Source organism: Castor canadensis, chromosome 8, assembly GCF_047511655.1.
Source record: "Castor canadensis chromosome 8, mCasCan1.hap1v2, whole genome shotgun sequence".
Lineage (NCBI taxonomy): Eukaryota > Metazoa > Chordata > Mammalia > Rodentia > Castoridae > Castor > Castor canadensis.
Window position 1 is genome coordinate 39,882,823 of NC_133393.1, and position 23,881 is coordinate 39,906,703.

The 23,881-nt window shown below is 42.0% G+C and overlaps 1 protein-coding gene, 1 non-coding gene and 1 pseudogene across 2 annotated transcripts in view; 2 read left to right on the forward strand and 1 right to left on the reverse strand.

Moving 5' to 3' along the window:
• The window catches only part of Jarid2 (jumonji and AT-rich interaction domain containing 2), a 236,518-nt gene that overhangs the window by 185,045 nt on the left and 27,592 nt on the right, over positions 1–23,881 (reverse strand). The gene's annotated exons all lie outside the window — the stretch shown is intronic.
• LOC141410642 (small Cajal body-specific RNA 1) lies at positions 10,966–11,114 on the forward strand. The gene has a single exon (XR_012435470.1).
• LOC141425599 (selenoprotein W-like) lies at positions 13,636–13,861 on the forward strand (annotated as a pseudogene).

A 23,881-nucleotide genomic window follows, 5' to 3' on the forward strand; every position in this document is an offset into this window, starting at 1 on the left:
AACTCAGACATCTGAACTTCTTAGACCAAATGACTTATGAATTATGAACTCTTCAAATTAAGTGAAACCAGGCTCTGCTGTTCTAGCAAATTTGGGAAGTAAATATTATTTCTTATCAGCTACTAGTAATAAAACTGAAGCTGATCAAAGGAAGAACCAAGTTGAACATGGAAATATACAAAAATTAATCCCCATTAACTAAAATGTTCTTAATGGAAGTATATCAGAAAAGGACAATGTATAATCACTTCTAAAACCTGAAATTACAAAATTGGACCAGTGCAATTTCCTGGCGGGAGAGATGCATGGATGTTTTGTTTCATCTTAAAGCCATGATCCCTTCCCCAAGCAGAGGTCCAAGGAATTTTAAAGTCTGAATGTAAATGTTAATTGCAATATACTACAAACAAAACCAAGAAAACAGAACTAGAGGCATGGCTCAAGCACCTGCAAGCACTTCAGTCCCACCAAAAACATACATACTTAATCTTCAAAATATAAGGATGAGGTCAGGAGAAAAGACAGTCGATCATCTTCCCCACTTCCTTTTATTCTCTACTCCACTTGCACCTAGGTTCCTTGTGCACTGTTCTCATCCACTGCCAAAAGTCCTCCCACACCGGTTGAAAATCCAGAAATAATCCAAACCTAATTTATGGGTTTGAAGACAGCTTCCAGAGAGGGACTGACAAGGTTTCTCTTCTTGAGTGTGGGTTAAACGGGTAATTTTGTTTAAATAAAAGCAAGACTTTTTTTATACCTTCAAAAACACAGTATTGGGCTGGTGGAGTGGCTCAAGTAGCAAAGCGCCTGCTTAGCATTAGCTGGGTTCAATCCCCAGTACCGAAAAACAAAAGAACTTGAACTAAATAACATCATTCTTGTTATTCTTCTTAGTAAAAAAGGAGCTGTTCAGTTGTGGCTGGAGGGTGGTAAGGAACCATTGCTAAGGTTTTTCTGGAATTGATGTACTCAACTCGTATAGACAATCAGGAAACAGTACATAATTGTCCCCCTAAACATAACAACCAACTTGTGAAGCAGTTAAAGCATCTGCCATTTGAGTTCTCAAACTACCAAAACCCTTGGAAAACTATAAGCCTTGAGAAACTGCAGCTTCTAAAAACCTGACATTTAGGAAAGAACAGTCACACAAGTGGGTCCCAGGAAATGTAAACAGAACGCTTCTTTGCATTTTAAAAATCATAACCAAACCCACAATAATGAATACTAGAAAATTCTGCAAAGTAACATGTATGTTCAACAAAACGCACATGAACACAAATACCCTAAAGAGATGGTGATGTCCTTTATGAATTCATACGTACACGATCCAAGAAATTCATTTGAACAGCCAAGTACATCTCTCACAGACAAAATGTCAACAGTTAAATATTACAGGAATACTCCAAGGGGGGTCGGGGTAGGGGGGAAACCAAAGCCAAGAACCCTTAAGATCCCTTGAACGCTGTGATTCTTAGTAAACAACCACCTCTGCTTCTGCCTTTGACTCAAGACAAGCCTGTGGCCTAAGAAAAACAAGCTGCTTTATGCTCTGAATGCGTTCATCCACACATGAGAACACGAAGCACAGAACCAGAGAACAAAACAAACTTTACCTCTCCACTGAGCTACGCTGTAGGAAAAGATGATGATGAAGAACAGAACTGAGGGGAGAGAAACTGTCCAGTCAACAACTAAAGACATCAATCAGGCTATCAGGAGCAAACAAGGTGGTTCCTTCCCTCCAGAGTGGAGCAGAGTGGGCACAGTGTCGGCACTCTCCCTATACCCCTTCTCTGGGGTCAGTACAGTCGGGAGCTGCCCTCTGACTAGAAATCCCACAGTGCCTTACTTGAACGGGGCACAAGATCAATCTTCAATGGGCATTTTTTAAATCCCTCTTCTGTAACAACATAGTAAGTCCCAGCACAGGATCATTTTCTAGCAGTCAACTGAAAGCAAGAAAACCCCATCCTACAAAACCCCGGGCTTGTGCTGACTTCCAGTGGACGCCACTCACGCCAGCCACTGAGATGGGAACTGATTGTAGTGGCCCCAAAACATGATTTTAAAAGTTCTTCAGTTGAGAAGAAAGGGCTAATTAAAGGGATGACACAGAAGTTTTTATTCCCATTTCCTGTGTGGGAAGCAGGAAATGTTTCTCCTCGCCCCCACTCCCCCCCTTCTCCTTACTTTATCCTGCTTTACTAAAATAAATCCTTGCTGAAACTTTAAAGAGGGAGTGTGAGGGGTGTGAAACAGACAGGTGTGATGATACACACCTGTAATCCCACCATTTGGGAGGCTAAAGCAGGAGCTGGAGGCCAGCCCAGGCATAAAAAAAGATGAGCTGGGTGCTGATGGCTCACATTTGTAATCTTAGCTACTTAGGAAGCCAGCCCAGGCAAAGAGACCCCATCTCTAGAATAACTAGAGAAAAATGGACTTGGAGGTATGGCTTAAGCTGTAGAGCACCTGCTTTGCAAGTGAGAAGCCCTGAGTTCAAACCTCAGTCCCCAAAGGGGACTATAACTGTTCAGCCATTCTCTGCAGTGAGGGTGCAACCCCACCCCCACTGGGCTGCTCAGCTCAAGGCCATAATCTAAGAAAGCAGAGGCCAAACAAATTGTCCAGAGCTGCTTCATTCTCCCTGGACTCAGGGCAGAAATCCATAAGAGCCACAGAACAGCCATGAGTTGATTTAAAAACACCCAAGGAAATGTTCAATAAATATTTGTTGATTGATTTTTTTTAAGAGATGATTAAAAGGCTAGAGGGGGAAAGGCCACAGTACAAAGGTCAAAAGCAAAGCATTACTCATCTAGAAATGGGACTCTGTGAAGGGCCACTGGATGATGGTCTGACCACTGCAGAAAGACAGATGCAAAACCCAGGCAAAGGTTTCTTCTCTGTGTCTGCAACTTGGCGGTATGGGAGAGGCTTGCCAAGAGGTTGAGCTGCCTCTGACTTTAAAGTCCTCTAAAAGAATGAATGAATCATCACCTCTCCTGGATGTTACCAAAAAGTGCAGGTTCAGCTATTCAAATTCATAGTTGGGAGATGATCAGCAAACAGCTTTCATTCTTTGCTACAAACTCCAGTAGGAACCAAAAAGGGGGGCTGATAGCAGGTGACTCTGAAAGCAACTCACCCAGGCTCCTGGGTTGCTTACCAATGGTGCACACTCTCTGGGACTGGTTACAAGCAGCTGGCATTTCTTACCTCCTTTAAATCTCACAGCAACTAATCAGGGAAGATACCATGACATTCTCAGCTGAAGAAACTGAGACACAGAAAACATAAGCAACTTGCCCAGAGTCACGCAGCTTTTGTAAATTATCATTGTTGGTGAAGTTTGAGCACAGGGCTCTTAACCACGAAATTATGCTCTGGGTTTAGTGCTGGCTTCAAGACTACCTATTGCTAAACTGATCGCCCAGTGAACTAAAAAGCAAACATCTAACATCCTATTTTACTCACATTATGTACAAAGCGGGTGGCAGGGTTGGGCCCAAGTGGTAGAACACTTGCCTAGCAAGTGCGAGGTACTTAGTAATGAGTACTGGAGGATGGGTGTGAATACAGAGGGGCATCTCTTCTCACATTACATCTTGTTTGCCTGGGCAAAGAGAACAGCATTTTAAAAACTGTTTCCAATAAATTAATAGAAAGCAAACAACTGTCAGACTCAAGAAAATCAAGTCCCATGGAATAAAAAAATCCCCTCACCCGGAAAGAAAAATAAAACTCCCTAAAAGAGGCAAAGGCCTGCAGAGAAGCAGTCCCACGTGTTCAACAGAGAGGTAATGACAGGAACACAGTCCAGGGCCCCACCCACTGCTTACTCAGCATGACTTGCATGGCCTTGCTAAACAGGTGGGACATATCATCACCACTTGAGAGCTTGCTTGAAGCAAAGGCTCTCTATGAAGCCCTATCTCAAACACACCAAACCAGAACTGGTAGTCGCACAAGATCTCCAGGTGATCTGTATGCTTGTTAAAGTTTCTGTGCAATGCCTTAAGACACAATCATATCTCCACCAGAAGGCAGGCAGAGATAAGGAGGTAAAGTTGCTACTAGCCTTGTCACAACAAGAGCCACAAATTTCTATTATTTACCTATTCCTGTGGTGACTTCAAACTTACTAAAGACCCCTTTGTAGTTTAACTTTGTAACATAACCATTGCCCGTTAGGAACCGAAATGCCAAATATCTGATAATCGCAATAAGCATGTATTAAATGTGATTGTATGTTGTCCTTTACCTTAAAATTGGCCATCCTGCACAATGAACACCCCTGTATGAGATACGTAAGAAATTCCCGCTAAAAGTGATCACAATACAAATCAATAACACTATCAAAGTAAGAAAATATTTGGGCTGGAAGCACTGCTCAAGTGATAGAGTACCTTTCTAGCAAGCATGAAGCCTTTAGTTTAAACCCCAGTACCAGGGGGGAAAAAGAAAAAGAAATATGAAGAGAGAAAAATAAGAAATGAAAGTACACAATATCTCAATGTAAAGCATATTGTAGACATAAGGCATCCTGAACACCATCATGGCAAAAACAACAGGTTTATAGCTACTGTCCCAGTAGTGAAGAAAAAAAAAAAAAAAAAAAAAAAAACACCCTCTTTATCACACATTTATAATCATCTTCAAGTGCAGGATTTGGAGATCATAAATCATAACCTTCCGCACAAAAAGACCAAATGGTATCCTGTCCTATTTTCTTTCTCTTTAGAGATACACTTTTCCTAAGTTATCTATCAGTGACCAAAACCAAGTAACAGCATATAACTCACCAATAGTCATAATTCTAGGTTGATCAAGATTTTTCATTGCTCAAAAAAAAAATGTCACTCTCTTCCCTGGAGTTTAGTGTATCATTATTTCAAATAAAAAAGAGCCACATTTCTGCTTTTATTCTCCACATCTAACCACTATGGAAAGATAATGAAACATCCCACACACACTACTTTTAAGGACTTAACTACTATAGAGTTAATTCCATAAAAGAAATAACATGTGGCCAATGATATTCATGTAATGTTACAGTGGCATACTGAGAGATGGCATGCAATTATCCATTAGTGTAATTTGCCTCTACTGTCAATAAATAAATGTCGTTCACATAAGATCTGAAAGGGTTTAAAAAAAATTGTAAGAGATCCAGTAAACATCTAAGAAACACACCAATGGCTGATTTCTGGCCAAAACATGTAGAACTCATGACAGAAAGTGAAATTCACTTAATTAATATGCTGCCACTTCAAAATGCATTAAAGTTTGGCTCTCTGAAAAAAAAAAAACTAAAGTGTAAAAAAAAAAAAAGCTCAAATTCCAATTTGCTAACTCAAGACACACCCTATCATTTTGTAGCTTTTCCTCTTCACGGTCCCCACTGTTCCTTTAGAATTGTTGAAGACCTGGATTCCCGTAATTATAGCAATTTCAGAAATAGTTACAAAACCCCAATGCCTACTCACTGCTTTAAATGTTTAAATGACTCTAAAGTGTTTGGTTTTCAGAGACTACATAATACCAGAATCTTCTCACCCCAATATATTTGCTTCCTGGCTTTCAGAAATCACTCATTAAATAGCTGCCTAGTGACTGGCAATTGATAAGTCTATCACTGCATAACCCTAACCTTTCTTTAAAAAAACTGTTTCCAATTAAAATTCAAGTTTTGTGCAATATCAGAGTCTTCCTGGTTACCAGGTCCCTTAATACCTTCATGGATAAAATACTGCCTATTCTATTTCTACACACACACACACACACACACACACACACACACACACTACTAAGCAGCAGTGACAACAAAGGGGCTTTTGCAAACGGGCTGTACCATTCAGTAATTGGTTCATAAATTTCATTCATAACTTGAAACAAAAAGGGCCTAAAATGAGCGATCTGTAATTTCACATGTTGTCATTACTCTCCAGCTTCAAGCAATTGAAGAAGGCCTGGCAAGCTCATGAATTACAGGTAGAGTTTACCAGGCTCAGGAAGCCAGAGGTGAGAGGGAAGGTCCCAAGCCCAGGTGCTTCCACAGAATGAAGCTTAAATGTCATTTATCCAACCACAGCAGTATGATCCTGTCTACTCCCAGGCCCTTCATCCTCCTTCGATCACCCCCAGCACACCCATAAGGCAGAAAAATTACACACAGATACTATTATGCATTATTTCTAAAAAATACATTTCAGTTCTGGCCTTTTGTATTATTAGTCTGGTTTGGTTTGGTTTGGTGGGACTGAGGTTTGAACTCAGGGCTTCACACTTGCAAAGCAGGCACTCCACAGATTTGAGCCACACCTCCAGTCCATTTTGCTCTGGGTATTTTAGGGATGGTTGCCTGGGCTGGTCTCAAACCTCGACCCTTTCGATCTCAGCCTCTTAAGTAGCTAGAATTTCTGGCTTAATTATTAGGTTTTTTGTATGGCATAAATGGGTTTGAACTCAGGACCTCATACTTGTTAGGCAGGTGCTCGACCACTTCAGCCACTATACCAGTCCTAATTATTAACTTATAAGCAGCCATTTTCAGGTTCTTATGAAAGATATAGCAGTCAAAGAGTTACAGACAGCACATAATGCTCATCCAACCTTCACCGCTGAAAAATCCTCCAACATATTTTAGCCTGCACCTCACTAACAATGCATACCACCACCACCACCACCACCACAAAGGGAGAGGTAAAGTCAGACACTAGCTGGGCCAGCTAGTCAAAAGGCAGAAGAACACAATTCTCATTCAAAGCTAGTCCAAATATAAAATTAGGGAAACTCCATCTCAACAAAAAAGGTGTGCATACCTGCCATCCCCCCCAGTTATACAGGAGGCAGAGATAAGAAGATCCCCACCTAAAAAAATAACTAGAGCAAAAAAGGGCTGTAAATGTGGCTCAAGTGGTAGAAAGTCTGCCTCTCACAGTTTGAACACCAATGCCTTCCCCACCCCTCCGCCACCAAAAATAAGAAGATACAAACTGGAATCAGTGATTTATTCCCACAAACAATGGGTCAGTTAGACCACATTTGAGGCACATCTGGAATTCCATGATGGTCACTCATAGAATAGAGAGATCAGAACATTCTGAGGGTGGAAGGAGGTATGTTAGGCAGGCCAACATATATTCAGAAGCCCACAGGCCAGACAGAACACCCATTCTCTTAAGGGACAGTAGGCAAATTAGTAAGGAGAGACATAATTATGCTCAAGGCAAGCAGATCAAACCAAGAGAAAAAATGCAGTAATACTAAATACCTTATCTCATTCACCCACACCCACACCCACCCTTTAAAGTGAGGAAACACAGCAGCTGCCTCAACTAACTTCCAGCCAAATGAGAAGCTCTGGGAACTGCAGCAAGGCCATCTGTGTGGCCTCCTCTCAGACCATGGTGCAGCGGAGAGAGAAAGGGAACCAAGACACAGCCACTGAGTCAGGCAGAGCTAGAGCAACCTGTTTTTATTTCCCCATGCAGGCCTTAACTGAGGACAAAAGCAGCAGTTCTCAATGCAGGCCAAACTGCTGTAATTCCAAACCGTTCTCCAAACTTCTGTTGGGTCTGGAGACCTAAGGCAGATGAGTATAGCATCCCCCATGGAGAGCAAAATCATTCCTACATCCTGAGGAGATGGAGACCTGCATTCCTGCATCCTAAAGAAGAGATACAGATCTGCCACAGGGCTGATGAGCAAAATGCTCTCAAGATTGTTGCCTCCCCCAATAAAGGTGCTAACCAAACCAGTTCACCTGAGAAAGCCTGCTAATCCAGAGTTAGGACATCCATAAAAACCCCAGCCTTCACCTGAGCAGCGAGCTACTGGCTTCCGGACTCCACTGTGCTTCTCTAGCTGTAGCCTTTCCTTTCTCTCTAACAAATCCCACTTTATACACCGGCTTTGGCTCATCATTCACTGCCTCAGGAGCCAGTTCCCTGGCCTTTGAAGACAAGGACCCTCGACACCAGCACATAACACTTCAAATTCCTAACTATAAAAAAAAGAGATAATACCTACTTCTGACAGCTGATGGGAGCGCTGAGATGCAACAAATGTCCTGATTCCCCCATTTGTTCTTTCCCAAAAGAGGGTTCCAAGTATTCAAAATTAGAGTTCACCAGTCAACTAAGTTTGAGAAATGTTAAGTTGCAGCCAGATTTCTTTTCTTCAGTTGGGTTCATGTGCACCATGGTTCTAAGTACTCTCAAATTCTTTGAGCACCAAAGAGTCCTCTTCCACTCCAGTAAACCTTCAAAATAACACGTCACAAAAAATAAACCACACTTGGAGACACCCTACCTTCCTTCTCTCACTGAATTTTATGCTTGGATCTTTATGGGGAATGGGAAGAGACAGGAGTGTGTTTTGGAAGTGACACGAGTAAGTGTTCTCTTTTAAAAATGTCAACTATACTGAGCATGAAGAGTTAAAATGAGTCTATTTTCTGCAGTTCAGGGAAACTGGAAAAGGCAATTATCCTAATCCTTTCGGCTTTCAATTATACAAATAACTGAAAATAAAACATAACTACGAAATTATCACAGAATTTCAAGTTCTCCTTATAATGGTGAGTGCTTAGGATCCACACCAGAGCTATGATTGCATTACAGACTCTAACAAAATACTAGTGGTCACTACTTATACATATTCTTTCCTTTTTACTATCAATAAAGATTCTCCAAACACAGGAGAGAGGAGCTCTAAGAACAAAGATAATACAGCAAATGAACAAACTGGAAAAAATGACAAAGTATAATTCAAATGTAGTTTGGGCTATAGTCTCATTACATCATTTTCCACTGCCACATATTAAGGAAAAGCTGGATAAGCTCCTTAAAATGTCTTCATTACTAGGTGTCTGCTAAAGACTTCCTGAGGAGAGCCCTTTAAGGAAAAGGTATTAACACTGTAAATCTGATTCGAATGTCTTAGATCTATTTGGGCCTGGATTTGGAAGACTGCTAAGAGGGCATTAAGAATAATGTGCTTCCCCATTCTTTTTCTACTCTCTGAACGGTATACGCTTCAGAAGTGCTACTTTTCATAAGTAAAATATATTAATATGCTGCAGATATGCTGTGTGGAGAGGACTCGCAAAAGAATTCAATGAGAGCTAAGATCTACCACAGATCCTTCAAAGAAAGACACACCAGTGCTGGTACATAAGGGACAAATACCCATCATGAAACTTGTACACCTTGTGGGAAAAGTCTGGGGAACCATTAGGACTTAAAGCCTAAGCAGATAAATAGTACATGAATGACCACTGAAAAAAGCACTGGGGGCAGAGCCATAGCTATAGCTCAGTGGCAGAGTGCTTGCCCCTGAGTTTAATCCTGCGGCATGGGGTACGGGGGCCCACAAGGTAAAGTTCTATTGACAGAGCTGCTGTGGAGGTGCCTTAGATTACAGGACAGACTGGACGCCCTAAAAGAATTCTGAGATTCACATAGTTATTCAAAAAGGGGAGTGGACACTTCAAGGATGCATATGGTTGGAGGATGGCTTGGAGGAGGAAGCCAAGGTATGGGCAAAAGGTCAACCTGGAGGTACTCTGAATACTATGGCACAAACCAAAATGAAATTCAAAAAACAAAACCTTTTACAATAGCATCACAAAAACCATAAAATGATCAAGACACATAAAAGCTTGGGAAAATACAAGATGAGCCCAGAACATCTTGCTGTGTCAGAAAGTAAAGAAGCTAGGGCTGGGCATGGTGGCATGCCTGCAAGCCCAGCACTATGGAGACAGGTAAGATGATGATGACTTTGAGGTCAGCCGGGGATACACAGTGAGATCCTGTCACCAAAAAAAAAAAAAAAGGGGGGGGGGGCGGTGGTGTTTGAGTGAGTGGTTCAAGTTGTAAAGGACCTGCCTTAGCAGGCTGTTACAGGGCTCCCCATATTAATCACCTCAAAATATCCTTAATTTTAAAAAACCCAAGTATTTGGGTATAAAAGAGGTGTTATAGCTCTGTAACTTATTTTCAAATGGTTTCAGATTTTTGTTTTTTTGACAGAACGGATCTTGAAGGTCCCCCAAAGGCCCATGTACTGAAGGCTGGGTCCCCAGCCTGTGGCACTATTGCATGATGCTGGAAACTTCAGAAGGTGAGTCCAGGCGAGGAAGTTAGGTCACTGGGGGTGTATCCTTGGAGATGATGGACACGCCCCCCTTCCTGCCACCCTCTTTACTTCCAGCCCTCCATTTCCCTGATATGCTAAGCTGCCCAAAGTAAAGAGGAAAGTAGCCATGAATTGAAGCCTTTGAAAAGGGTAAACCAAAGTAAATCTCAGGTATTTTGTCACAGCCACCAAAAGCCAACTAACATGGTAGAGAAAAAGAGAGAGGATGACAGAATACAGTCACATCAATATAATAGGGTTGTTACTTGGCAAATTTCTTAAAAAAAAAAAAAAATCAGATGTAAAAAAATACCACAAACGAACTACAAACCAAAAAACACTTTGTATGCTGGGGGACAGATGCCTCCCAGGGTTCTGAGAGATACAGGAAGCACAGTATTAACTGTTTACATCCCTTTACACTGGTTGCTGCCACCTTCTCTAGCAAAGCCTTCAACTTCAACAGAGAGATTAACCAAAATACTTTTGTACAGTAGCCTAACAAAAGAATCCCTTTTAAAAAGGGCTGGTGGAGTAGCTCAAGTGGTAGAGCACTTGCCTAGCAAGCGTGAGACCCTGAGTTCAAACCCCAGTGCCACCAAAAATAGAAGGGGGGGGTCCCTTTTTATATTGTATATTTTTGTCATCGTTTTATGTGGTCTTTCTTTTGTATGTATATTTTTGCATTTAACATTCAAAACTGTTTAGCCAGGTTTGGTGGCAAACACTTGTATCCCAGTGTTAAGAGGCTATGGCAGGATAATTGAGAGTTCAAGGCCAGCCAGGGCTACAAAGCACGATCCTATCCCCAAAAATTTTTTGAACTTGGTATATTCTAGCCTGTGTCAAAGGCTTGTGATATGTTGTAATAGCTGGGCTGAAGAAGTACAATATTAAAACAAAAGCCATGAGTCATTTAAGCCCATTATAGTTATACCATTAAGTTATAACTAGGTACAACTGAAAGAAAAAAAAATTTTTATTTTTTTGTGGTACTGGGGTTTGAACTCAGGGCTTACACCTTGAGCCACTACACCAGTCTTTTTTTTGTGTTGGATTTTTTTCGAGATAGGGTCTTGCAAACTATTTGCTTGGGCTGGCTTTGAACCACAATCCTCCTGATCACTGCCTCCCGAGTAGCAAGCATTACAGGCATGAGCCACCAGTGCCCAGAAATATGTATATTGTAAAAACACGCTAAGATCATCAAATTTCACATGTAAAGTTACAATGATCATATAATTTGCATTTAAAAACCAGAGTATAACAGCTATTCTGTTTTAAAACATACCTTATTTTCAATTAAAAAGGCCCTAAAATGATTCACTTCTTCAAGTCTTACAGTTTATATAAATGAATTTGATTAACATTAGAAGTAACATATCAGGTCAGACTGATGGCTCCCATAAAGCGCTAAGATCATACCAGTGAGGATTTACAAAAGACTGTAGTAGCAGGTTCTAAGTACCCACTGTAGAGCTCTCAAATTATCCAAATCCTTGAAGCAATTTACAGATTTCCTCTTTCAAGAAATTATATTAGTAATCCAACAAAATGAAAAAGATTCTCTCAATTAGCCTCTTCCCCAAGATTATCCCTGTTCTCCAAGCTCCTGGATGTCTGTCTTCCAAGTGACAACATCCATCTCCCTAAATGTTACCAGTGAAAACCAAGTTGAGGCCCCGCACACTGAAGTCCCTCCCAGCACTCCAGCTTGTTTTTCAGTGGTTCTTTTTGCTGTTGTTTCAAAACAGGGTCTCTATGCAGCCTGGACTGGCCTCTTGCCTCAGCCTAGCTGGGATTATAGCTATGCACCACCACGCCTGCTGATTGGTTCTGACTGGTTCTGCTGCACCACAGGAACAAGTTTTAACTCTCCAGCCTCATTCCTGCCTCCATAGCCTGCACTTCTGCAAATTTAACACGCTGACACATGAGCACACACGACACACTGCTCCTGGCACCATGCCTCCACTCCTCCTCTCCTGCCTTTTATGTAACTTCTATTCATCATTTAAATGAATATGCCTTCCTCCAGGAAGCTCTCCACACCCACCCTAAAGTGGTTGGGCAGCTCCTTCCTGGAAACTTCCTTAATGGTCTGTGCATGTGCCTCCACTCGTTGATCATATTGAGACCACAGGCCAGGTGGTGGCTGCTGCATCTTGCTATGGGGATCACCAAGGGAAACACTACAGTTGGGCACTGGATGGAATGAAACTTTACTCACAGGAAAGACAGAGCAAGATCAGCTTAGAGAGTTAGGTGCTAGCTAGTGCCCCCAGCCAAGGGGTCCCTTCTGACAGCAGACACTGGACCACTGGCCTCTCCTCACAGGGGAGAGATCCAGCACAGCAAACAGCCAGGTGCCACACTTAAGCAGAACAAAGGAGTACACAGAGTCTGAAAGGGGCAGAGCTCACACAAGGTTAGCAGTCCAACATGAGCTGGGAGGAAAATTCTTGTTCCAGACCCAAGGCCCACTCATATGCAGTTAAAAAGGAAGTACTAAGAAAGACTGAGTGAGATGACCATATAGTAATCAGTCTGCATACCTGTCTCCCTGCTAGGCAGTGAGGTCCTTAAAGTAAGGGACAACCTTACCGGAAAATCCTAAGAACTCAATGATAACTAAATAAAAATCTATTTTAAAAGGGCTTTTCACAAACATTCTTATCATCCACTCAAAAAAAGTACCCCCTCTCCTCCCCCTCATTCCTTTGTTCACAAACATCTGCCCCTTCAAAGAACTAGAGTTCTTTAAAAAATGCATTCTAGGCGCTGGAGGTGTGGCTCAGTGCTGGAGTAGGCACTTAAGGTCAGGGTTCCGTCTCTAGTACCCCCTTCCCGGGGAAAAAAATCTAAAGCAATTGAAATATGTTGTTTAGCAAACATCAATAAATATTAAAACTTAGGTAAAATAATGGAAAAAGGGTTACATTCTGAGATGTGGCCAAATTACTCAAAGTATAACAAAGTTTGCCATTTCTACAGAGCATCTCAGCTCTGCAAGGGAAAAAAAGCTGCAAGTAGACCCAAATCCAACCACAAATGAATCACCAAAGTAAATAATGACACAGTGGCACACTCCAGGGACCCTCCCAGTGAACTCACTAGGGACAGGCTTAAGGACATCAAAGGCGTCAACCAGGCCCTTGAAAGGAAAGGCATGTGCTTTCTGTGAGGACCTCCACTTTTTCCAATGCTACCAATAACTGAGCAGCTTTCACGGGCAATATTAGGTACACATGGCTTTCAAAAAATAAACTTTGAGGGCTGGAGTCTTGACTCAAGCAGGAGAGTGCCTGCTTAGCAAGAGTGAAGTCCTGACCTTGAACCCCAGTAGAAAGAAAAGAAAGAAAGAAAGAAGGGGGGAATTGGAGGGGGGAAAAAGAAAAAAAACTTTCCGTGCAGACCTCAAGCACCCCCAGAGCTTGGTGGGCTGGGGCTTCCGCTGTGCAGTGGGTGCTGCAATGCTGAGCCATGGCACTCAACATTCAAGTTGTGACTTGTGGCTCTTGAGGCTACAGCCCAAGTGTCCCCAGCTTAAGGAGAAGCTGTGGGGAGGGGATTCCCCAGGTCACCGGGTTCTTGGAAGTGATGGTAACCAGAAATGTGGTTCACTCCCAAAAATATAGGGGATGACTATGTGGGCACCAAGTTTCTGAAGCTGGAGGCTGCCATCAAAGCTGGTTTGGCTCAGTCCTAGGCAGAGATCAGGAACCATGGCCCTGCCCAATAACCAGAAGGACTGAAATGTCTCACAGACCCCTGGTCTCTCTGTGTGTGTGTCCTCCCCAGAATCCACCTTTCCTTGCTTTCCTATCCTGCCCGACCCCTACACACACACCTTTTCCCCACCTCTCCCATGTCTCCTCAACCACCCTCCCAGTTTGAGGGGGATCTTCTACTCCTGGCTTCATTCTCCAGGTGGAAGCTCAAAGGGTCTAGATGGGGAAGCAGTCTACAGTAATATTGGCAATGGTTCACAGTATAAAAAAAAAAAAACACTGAATGAGTTTCACAGGAAAACACAAAATCCTTTCAAAGCCTGAACATGAGCCAGGCATCAGTGGCTTTTGTTTACAGTCCTAGCTTCTTTGAAGGCTAAGATCAGGAGAACTGTGGTTCAAGACCAGCCTAGGCAAATAAGTTTGTGAGATTCCCCCATCTCCAAAACAACCACAGAAAAATGGGCGTGGGGGGCGGGGCGGGGGGGAGTGACTCGGGTGGTAGGGCGCCTGCTTTCCAAGTAGGAAGCCCTGAGTTAAAACTCCAATTCTACAAAAAAAAAAAAGGCTTGAGCATAGCCAATGGCCATACTACGTTCATTCATGAGAAAACTTTTTATATTTACCATTACACATGAAAAATACTGCAACTTTAAATTTCCACTGACTCAGGCTGATGGAGTGGCTCAAGTGGTTAAGTGCTTACCTAGCAAGCCTGAAGCCCTGAGCTCAAACTCCAGTGCCACCAAAGGGGGGGGGGTGGAAATTTCCATGGACTCATGTCCTGATTTTACTATTTAAATATTACAATGGGTTCTGGGGTGCTATAGTGACACAAGCATACTCAGTCTCTGAGTGTTCCATTCTGGTAAAGTATGTGGGAAAACACACCAGGCAGCTTTAAGATGTGATTTCCAATGACTCAGGAATGCTGTAACTGATAACCATCTTACGAAAACATGACAAAGTATAGCACATAAAAAGGTGGTCAGAGAGCCAAATTATATATATATCAGGAAGCTGAGGCAACTAGATAGCTTCAGCCCCAGGAGTCAAGACCAGCTTGGGCAACGTAAAGAGACCCTGTCTCAAAATAAAACAAAGCAAAACAACAAAACAAAAAACAAGTTGTCTAAGAGTCGCCCATATTAATCAAAATTCAAAACAGTCTAAAATCAAACACTATGCCAGAGTTAAGGAAAACTGTAGTTATACACTCGTGGCATAGAAAAATCACACATTAAAATTGCTATTGTGAATTTTTTTAAAAAGCACAAAGCCAATACAAAACAAGCCTTAAAACACAGGACTGGCAAAGCTGGCAAAGACCTAAGGCTCATTATGAAGATGAAAAGTAAAGGGGGTTTGTTTCAGAAAAACAAGATATGGCAATGAGGGGAGTTTTTTTAATTTTGCTAAAATGTAAAGTAAGTAATAACATAAGGGAATGGTTATAAAAATGGAAAAACAAAATTGTATATACAGTAGGATTACAAAGGTATTTGCATGGAGAGAAAGAACATCTGCTAAAAAAAATACAGCCAAATGTTAGCACGGTGTTGTGAGGGATAACGGAATGAGAGCAACTTTTTTTCTACCTTTCTGTTACTAATTGAGGGGCTATGCCACATGGGCACTGTGCAGGTAATGGTGTCCCAAAACCACTGAGCCTAAGGTCAGGCTGTCCATTTGATATACGAGTCCCTACCATCAGTGACTCTGGGTGTCCCCAGCCCTCATACAGTCATTCACTGGAGAGGTCAATGCTTTCCCTCCAGTCCAAGAAACAACTCTTGGCCCCTAAGTGCTTGCTGCTTCAGTGTGAGAAATCATATCAGGTCACTTCTAACTATGTCCTGTTATATGAAGTCGTACCACATGTGGAAAGCAGCAGAGTACTTTGGACAAAAAGAATCAGAACTTTTGAGACAACAAACACTTTAACCAAGATGTTACTTCAGAAATGCATAAGCTCCACAGACAAACCATCCAAAAACCATTCACTATCTCTACATCACATGGGAGTGTTTAGCTCTCAACAAATATTAACACTGCAAAATTTAAAGAAAGCACTAAAAGGGTCAGGAGTGTTGGCACATCCTTGTAATCCCACCACTCAGGAAGTTGAGTAGGAGGATCATAAGTTAGGGGTCAGCCTGGTCTCCAAAAAAAAGCACAAAAGAGCCAGGCGCTGGTGGCTCACACCTGTAATCCTAGCTACTGAGAAGGCAGAGATCAAGAGAATCAAGGTACAAAGCCAGCCCCAGAAAATAGTTTGGGAGACCCTATCTCAAAAATACCCAACACAAAACAGGGATGGGGAGTGGCCCAAGTGCTAGAGCGCCTGTCTATTAAGCCTGAGGCCTTGAGGTCAAACCCCCGTCCCACTTCCCCCTCCCCCTTCAAAAAAAAAAAAGTCAAGCTAGCACTTTGAGTAGAGAAAACATTAGCTATCAAAACCAGGTGGTAGTCATAATATGACTGTCAAACCTCAGGGGACTACATTCTTGAAATTTGTTCATTTGACTCTACATAAATTACGTAGCAAAAGTTCACTAATTTGGCTATTCACAAAATTCAAGACTCTTCTCCCTCCTGTGTTTATGAAGACAACTATTCACTGGCCTATCACTGGCCCATACATTTATCTATTTTGTCCCCAACTAACACAACACACAACTTCTTGTCCTGATTAAGTTGTATTTTTTAAAACATGTATAAGCACAAGGAGTAGAAAGACTGGCTTTATATAATGTAAGATACTATTTTCACACTGTTCCCCACCAAGAGGCAGGCGGCCAGGCAAGGGACAGTGTCCTTCCTGAATGCACTATACATTCCCTTGGACTTACCACTGGATTCACCAACATCTGCTGGAAATAACAAGCTTTTTTTTGAGACACGGTCTCTCTATGTAGCCAGGCTAGCCTCGAACTTATGTTCTGCTTCAGTTTCCCAAGTGCTGGGATTTTAGGGACGAGCAACCATGCCTGGCTAGTCATACACTTGCTGAGCCAGGAGAATCACCTGGGCTTCACAGCAAGCTCTAAATCAGGCTGGATTACAAACTGACACCCTGTGGGGATGGGGAAGGGATTGGTGGAGTGGCTCAAGTGGTAAGAGTGCCGCACAGCAAGTGTGAGTTCAAGCATCAGTGTCACCCAAAAAAAAAAAATCCTTTGGCTCCTAGCAGGATGCTGAACCAAATGTCAACCTCCAGTTCTTTCATTAGGTGGGCTTTAATGTATGTCTAAAATATAATGCATGTTTTGTGCCAACAAAACTCCTTTAAAGAGATCCCAAAAGCCTTCCAAACTGTTCAGGTGTAATTTGGACTGATTTAAGAGAGATGCATAGCTAGAAATTACATTTCCTGTATGCAGGGTGCAACGCCTTACTTACATTTGCAACAAGGCACTTGCTCTACTGTGTGGAGACCAAAGTGAGAAATCCACGGGGCTGCCTTCACCCTAGAATTCTGTTTTCTAGTAACCTTCTGTACTAGGAGATGTGCTACAGAACCAGAAAAGTCACTAAGGAATCAAAAGCAATTCCAAAGTCCATGCATGAAAGCAATAGCACCCTCTATCAGGGGTTTTTAGCTTTACTTCACACTAAGTCTTGTTCACTGATGTCCTGTATTTTAATGAAATCACATGGCACAAATAAACTTAAAGATAGATACATTGCCAACAGTAATGGCAACTGTCCAAAAAGAAAAACCAGGAAAATGCACAGTTAATGAAAATGCACAAATCAGTACAGTGTTTCCGGAACACTGGGAAGGGAGGCTGTCTTGATAAGGCTGGCACTAAGGATTAACCCAGGACCTCCTGCATACTGAGTCGGCCCTGTACACCCCTAGCACATAAAGCTATTTTAAAAGCAGACTCCTACTTTTATGTGTGTGCTGCCTTTCATTTATATAACACAATGGTACAATGGATATTACCTGTTTATCACCTTTTTTTGTTGTTGTTCTAAGGATCATAATACTCAAGAAGATAATTTTAATCTGGATTTGTATGTAGTTAAGTAGAATGTGCATTCAGAAATTTTGATACAGAGCTATTTCCCTATTCATCCGTGGGCTGTATGAATGTATTACAGTACAGGACAATGATGGACATGACTACAACAGCAAACCAAGACTTCAAAAATCGTACTACAGAGCTGGCAGAATGGCTCAATGGTAAAGCGCCTGCCTAGCAAGCATGAGGCTGGGTTCAAACCCCAGAAGCTCCAAAAAAGATTCGTATTTCAAAAAAATATATATTTGAAGCTTTTTGGTACTTAAATAAGGATAAACTGTGGTATCCATAATACGTGCCTAACAGAAGAAGTAAGTTCTGACAGGTTCCAGCAAGTTAAATTTCATGGCATTGTAGTGGGTAATGTGAGTGCAGAGGATTAAAAATGGAAAATGGGTCCCCATGGCTCACACCTGTAACCCTAGCTCCTCAGGAGGCAAACATCAGGACTGAGGTTCCAAGCCAGCCCAGGCACAAGACCCTATCTAGAAAACAGCCATCACAAAAAAAAAAGGGCTGGTGGAGTGGCTCAAGGTGAAGACCCTGTGTTCAAACCCTAATATCGCCAAAAAAAATTTTAAAAAAAGGAAGAAGGAGGAGGAGGAGGAGAATGGTGTGTAAGTAGACAGGCATAAAGAGAAATTCTGAGGTAATATTTCTATATTCTTGGAGTCAGAAAAGCAGCCCTAAGGTAAAACACAAAACCCATAAAGAAAATTGAACTACAGAAAAAACTTAACCTTCTATATGAAAAAGTACACTCTATGAATAGTGAGCTGTGCTGAACATGCCTATAATCCCAGCAGTCAGAAGACTGAGACAAGAGGATCTTGAGTTGAAGGCCAGACTGGGTCACAAAGCAAAACCATGTTCTCAAAAAACGAAAAAGGCAAAGGTTATAAACAAAAGAAATATGGATGGGCTGATACACCAAAGGAAATGCTCAAAGCAGAGAAATGCAAATTAAAACAGTAGTGGTGGGTCATACTTTATTCATTAGCAAAAACTAAGCAAGCTGTTTTAGTACTAAATTTGGCAAGAGGACAGAAATAAAGACTCATTCGCTATTGGTGGGTGTGTAGATTGGCTAAACCTTTTTGAAAGGAAAAATCTTCCCACTATAAAAACCGAGCATCCTGTACTTCCAAATCAAACCTACACTATTACTGCATGCATGAAGGATGTACAGATCAAAAAAATTTTAAGGAAACAACCTAAATCCCTAGTAAGTGCCTCCTACATACCAGGTTCTCAGTTCTAGGAGGGGGACTGTATACGGAAGTGCTCAAATAAAACTACGTACACACTAGTTCCATCCTACACAGCAGGAAAAAGAACACAATGGAGCTGGGTGCCCATGGCTCACACCCATAATCCTAGCTACTCAGGAGGCAGAGATCAGGAGGATCTTAGTTCGAAGCCAGCAGGTGGAGTGGCTCAAGTTCCAGGAGAGCGCCTGCCTGGCAAGCACAAGGCCCTGAGTTCAAAGACTGAAGGATGTGCAAAGCATTACAGAGCTTACTTTTGAGGAAGGTAGTGGGTTACTTTTGAGGAAGGTAGTGGGAGTGTATTGGACACATAGGAGGACATTCAGTTTTGCTCTGAACCCTTGTGACTTGAAAATTACTAACATTACATGAGGCATTCACACTTGTTTTCTTTCAGGCATCATGTGAATGAAACTACAAAGAGAAAGGCTGGAGCAAATCCAGCAATCCTTTGTAGGCCACCACGCCAAACCAGAAACTGAACACATTAACGAGGGATTTGTAATTCACATTCCCTCCAGGTAGTATGTGTACAGTGACTGGAAACCAGCTCCACCAGTGTTACTTGCACTAGACTCTCCCACACTTATATACATCAAACCGTGGCTGGTTTAAAAGGCTCTAACACTCCCCCACCCCCAAAAATCAGTCTGCTAATGCATAACAACACAGGGATACCACTTACATGATGGTGTTCTGTGATCCTTGCTTGGACTTTCTGGCTGTTAATATACTGGTGCATTTTCTAGTCATAAGCTGAAAGGCCAACAAGGTAAAAATCCCATGTTAAAACCAAGGGGAAAGAGCTAAGGCTCTACTTCTGTTTGCCATTTTCTGATTGAAAAGAAACTGCCCTACTGAGTTCACAACCTTCAACATGGGTTCCAACAGCCTCTCTTCAAATTACCACCATCTTCCCAAAAAGAACATAAAATATGGGTCTCTGCTCCTCCATCTAACATCTTAGCTGAATCTTTTTCTTCTTTTTAAACGTAGAAGGAAAAAGCCAAAAAGAGAACTGAAGGAACAAGAGTACACAAAACCTAACTTTTTTTCTAGGTTGGAAGGGGAAAAAAAAAAAACTGAGAAACAAATTTCTCAACTCGGCCCTGCTTTAGTTTAACTCGAACAAATTTAGAGAAGCAACATTTCTACAGCTGAAAGACAGCCAACATTTACTTTGGCAGAAAAAAAACAAAGTCACTGAAGTTATTTTTTTACTGCTACTGAAGTGCTGCAACAGGACCAACAGCATGGTTATGTCAGCCCTTTCCAATGAACAACCAAGAGCAAAACTCAGAACTGCCAAAGACATGGGTCTGAGGCATGAAATAGACACTGGATCACACATAAACACATGACATGATATTCATTTTCAGTGTAGGTGGCAAATGCCAATGTGTTTGTCACAGTATTAATTCAGCTTCTCTGGACATGAAATTTTTCATAGTAAAGTCAGACAGGAAAAGGGATTTAGGCAAAATCATCCAGATGAGCCTCCAGTTAATGTGTGATGCAAAACTAGGGTGACAAACAGCATTTACTGTCTCCTGGTGATTAAATGAAGAGTCTCAGGTTATGTCTAAGAGTTCAGATTTGGGCGTAGGGGTGTAACATAGTGGCAGAATAATGCTTAATATGCCCGTGGTCTAGCACCCAAAAAAAAAAAAATGTAGTTTAGATTTTACCCCATTAAATCATGGAGGGCTACTGAAGATTTTGACAGGATTTTTAAAAAAAGAAAAGTGGCAATTGTAAGAAAGTTTAGAAGGTAGTAGTACCCTGTCAACTCTCACAAATTAACATAAGTGCAAGATAATGGTGTATGTGAATTTAACATTAAAGAATGCTATCTATATCAAAACACCAGAGTACCTCATAATTATATGCATTGGAGGGGGGAGGGAGGTAGTGGACAAGACTGGGGTTTGTTTGAACTCAGGACTTTGCACTTGCAAAGAAGGCACTCTACCACTTAAGCCACACCTCCAGTCCATTTTGCTCTGGTTATTTTGGAAATGCCCAGGCTGGCCTTGAACCTCAATCCTCCCTATCTCAGCCTCCCAAGTAGCTAGGATTACAGGCATTACAACAACTTTAAATCTAAAAAAAAAAAATAATGGTGTCCATCAAGTACAGGAAAGTTGTGCTGGGAAAGGAAGACGGGGCACAGGAATTGGTGCTTGAGGGCATAGCCTCTACTGTGTTGGTAGGAGACAAACATGCATGACCACGGAGCCCAAAGTACTGAGAGAAATGAGGAGAAAGCTGTACCAGATACACACATGTGATTCCACTCACAGTAAAAGTCAAACTCACAAAATGTAATAAAAAAATGACAATATTAAACATTAGCAAGGATCTGTACCACCTCAAACACACACTGCAGGCGGGACTGAAGAGACCCAGCTACATCATAAACCATTTCGCTATTCGCTAATGTTGAAAAGGCACACCAACTATGTGACCACTAGAGATTGTGTGAGTCAGGGGATATAAAAATGAAGGGTCACAATCTTTTTTTTTTCTTTTTAGGTAGCAGAAAAAGAAATAATAAATAGGCATAAATTATGTTTTATGATTTTGCAGATGACATAGTTTTTCAGGAAAAGGGGAGGGTTAGTCTCAAGGTATGTCCTCCCCTAAATCACATTTCACAGATCAACTCCCTCTTCCTTGCAGCCCTACAACCCTCCTTCCTCTGTCTAGACACTGATCATGGCTAGTGTCCTCTTACTGTTCCCCCGTGGCCTCCTATGTGCTGGCTGAAGAAGGCTAAGAAGGAAATTTAAGTAAATAAATACACTACCCCAAAGGGCGATTATAGTTCCAGTGACACCCTCCTCCAGTGCTGGGTGGAAATAGCAAGCCTGTACTTTACTGGGTGAGCCAGGAGTGATCCTTCACACACACACACACACACACAAGCCTGGGGACCAAAAGTTCTCTCAAAAGGAGGCCATAAACAGCTAGGACTAACTAAGCCAGGCAGGGGTAGTAGTAAACCTCCAGTCTAGCTCTCTGCAGAATGGGTTTATATAGCAGCTGCCTAACTTCTGTGGCAATCCATTACAACAATCATGCAGAAGGGCAGGTGCGGGGGGGGGGGGGGGGGCCCGCCGGGGAGCCAGCCCTTCCCCTTCATTCACATTCTTTAATTTTCGTCAGTCAGCTACACCAGCACTACAGAGTTTCTGCCCCTTATTGGGGTTTTCCCTTACACTGTTCACAGCATGCTCTAATAGCATGTTCTCTCTCAAAAACAGAATTATGATGCTCTCCATCTATCCATACTTTTGTTGTTGTTTTCTGAAGGTTTAATTTTGTTTTGGTTTTTGTTTCTTGCAGTACTGGGGATAGAGCCCAGGGCCTTCAAGTATGCTAGGCAAGTACTCTACCACTGAGCAAGCACCACCCCCACCCCCACATGCACCATCCATATATTTTTATTATTGACTTTCACCTAAAATTCCTGCAGCCATTTCTTAAGATCATCTCAGCCATGTAGCCCAGACTGGCCTCTGGTGGTAACTGCTTACCACCTCCTCTAAAGTGGTAGGTACTACAGACGTACACCACCTAGCCCAACTAGATACAGTCCTTGAGCTATTCCCCCAGGTCTGACTACTAATAAGCCACAATGAACAGGAACTATCCTCATTTTTATTCTCAAATAATTTTAGATACATGTAATAAAACTACTAATGCTTCATTTAACAAAAATCATATACCGGATTACCGTCATTATTTTCAACATGTAAAGACTGTTGGACTTTTGATTCCAGTTTAACTATTGATTCTTGTCTTCTTTAGAGAATCTTCATTTTATTTTTTTAATTTTGGCAGCACTAGGGTTTGAACTCAGGGCCTCACACTTGCAAGGCAGGCACTCTACAGCTTGATCCACTCTGCCAGCCCTTTTTGCGATAGGTTTCCCCCCCCCCCCAAGATAAGGTCTCATGAACTGTTCGCCCAAGGCTGGCTTGGTCCTCCTGATCTCTGCCTCCTGAGTAGCTAGAACCACAGGCACGAGCCACCAGCGCCCAGCTCCTTAGAGAATCTTGAATAACAGACTGGCCAGAAACCCTGAGGCGCTTTGTTCAGGATACATAACAAAATGTGAATCGGGACACCTTGGGGTACAGAAGCATTATCTCAATGAAAAACAGAGCCATTGGGGTCAGGGCTACAGCTCAGTGGTACAGCCTAGTGCTTGTGAGGCCCTGGGCTCGATTCTCAGCACCAAAGGAAACAGTAAGCAAATGACAGTAATAGCAAATAGTAAATAAGTAGTAAATAATAAACAGTAAACTAATAACAAATTGGATCCATAAAGAAAACTGTATTTCAACTCGTTTCCCTCATCCACCCCATGTTCCTTCATGCCACTTTTCTCTCCATCTCATCTGCTCATCAGTAAAAATAAAAGAATAAATTTTGCTTTGCCATAGTGTGTGATCCTGCTACATAGGAGGCAAGACACTCAAGATAAGGTCCTTACTACGAGAGAGAATTTGGCAAAGCACTTAAGACTAAGAAATCATTCAGGAAGAAGTGAACACTGAAGGAACTGTCACTTTCTGATCAAGCATGGTAATGAGATTTTGCTTTGTTGCCCTGTCCTTAACAGGAACCTGGAGTTTGATGCCGATGGCTTTGAAACTTGGGGGAAAGTCCAATGACACAATCAAATGTACCA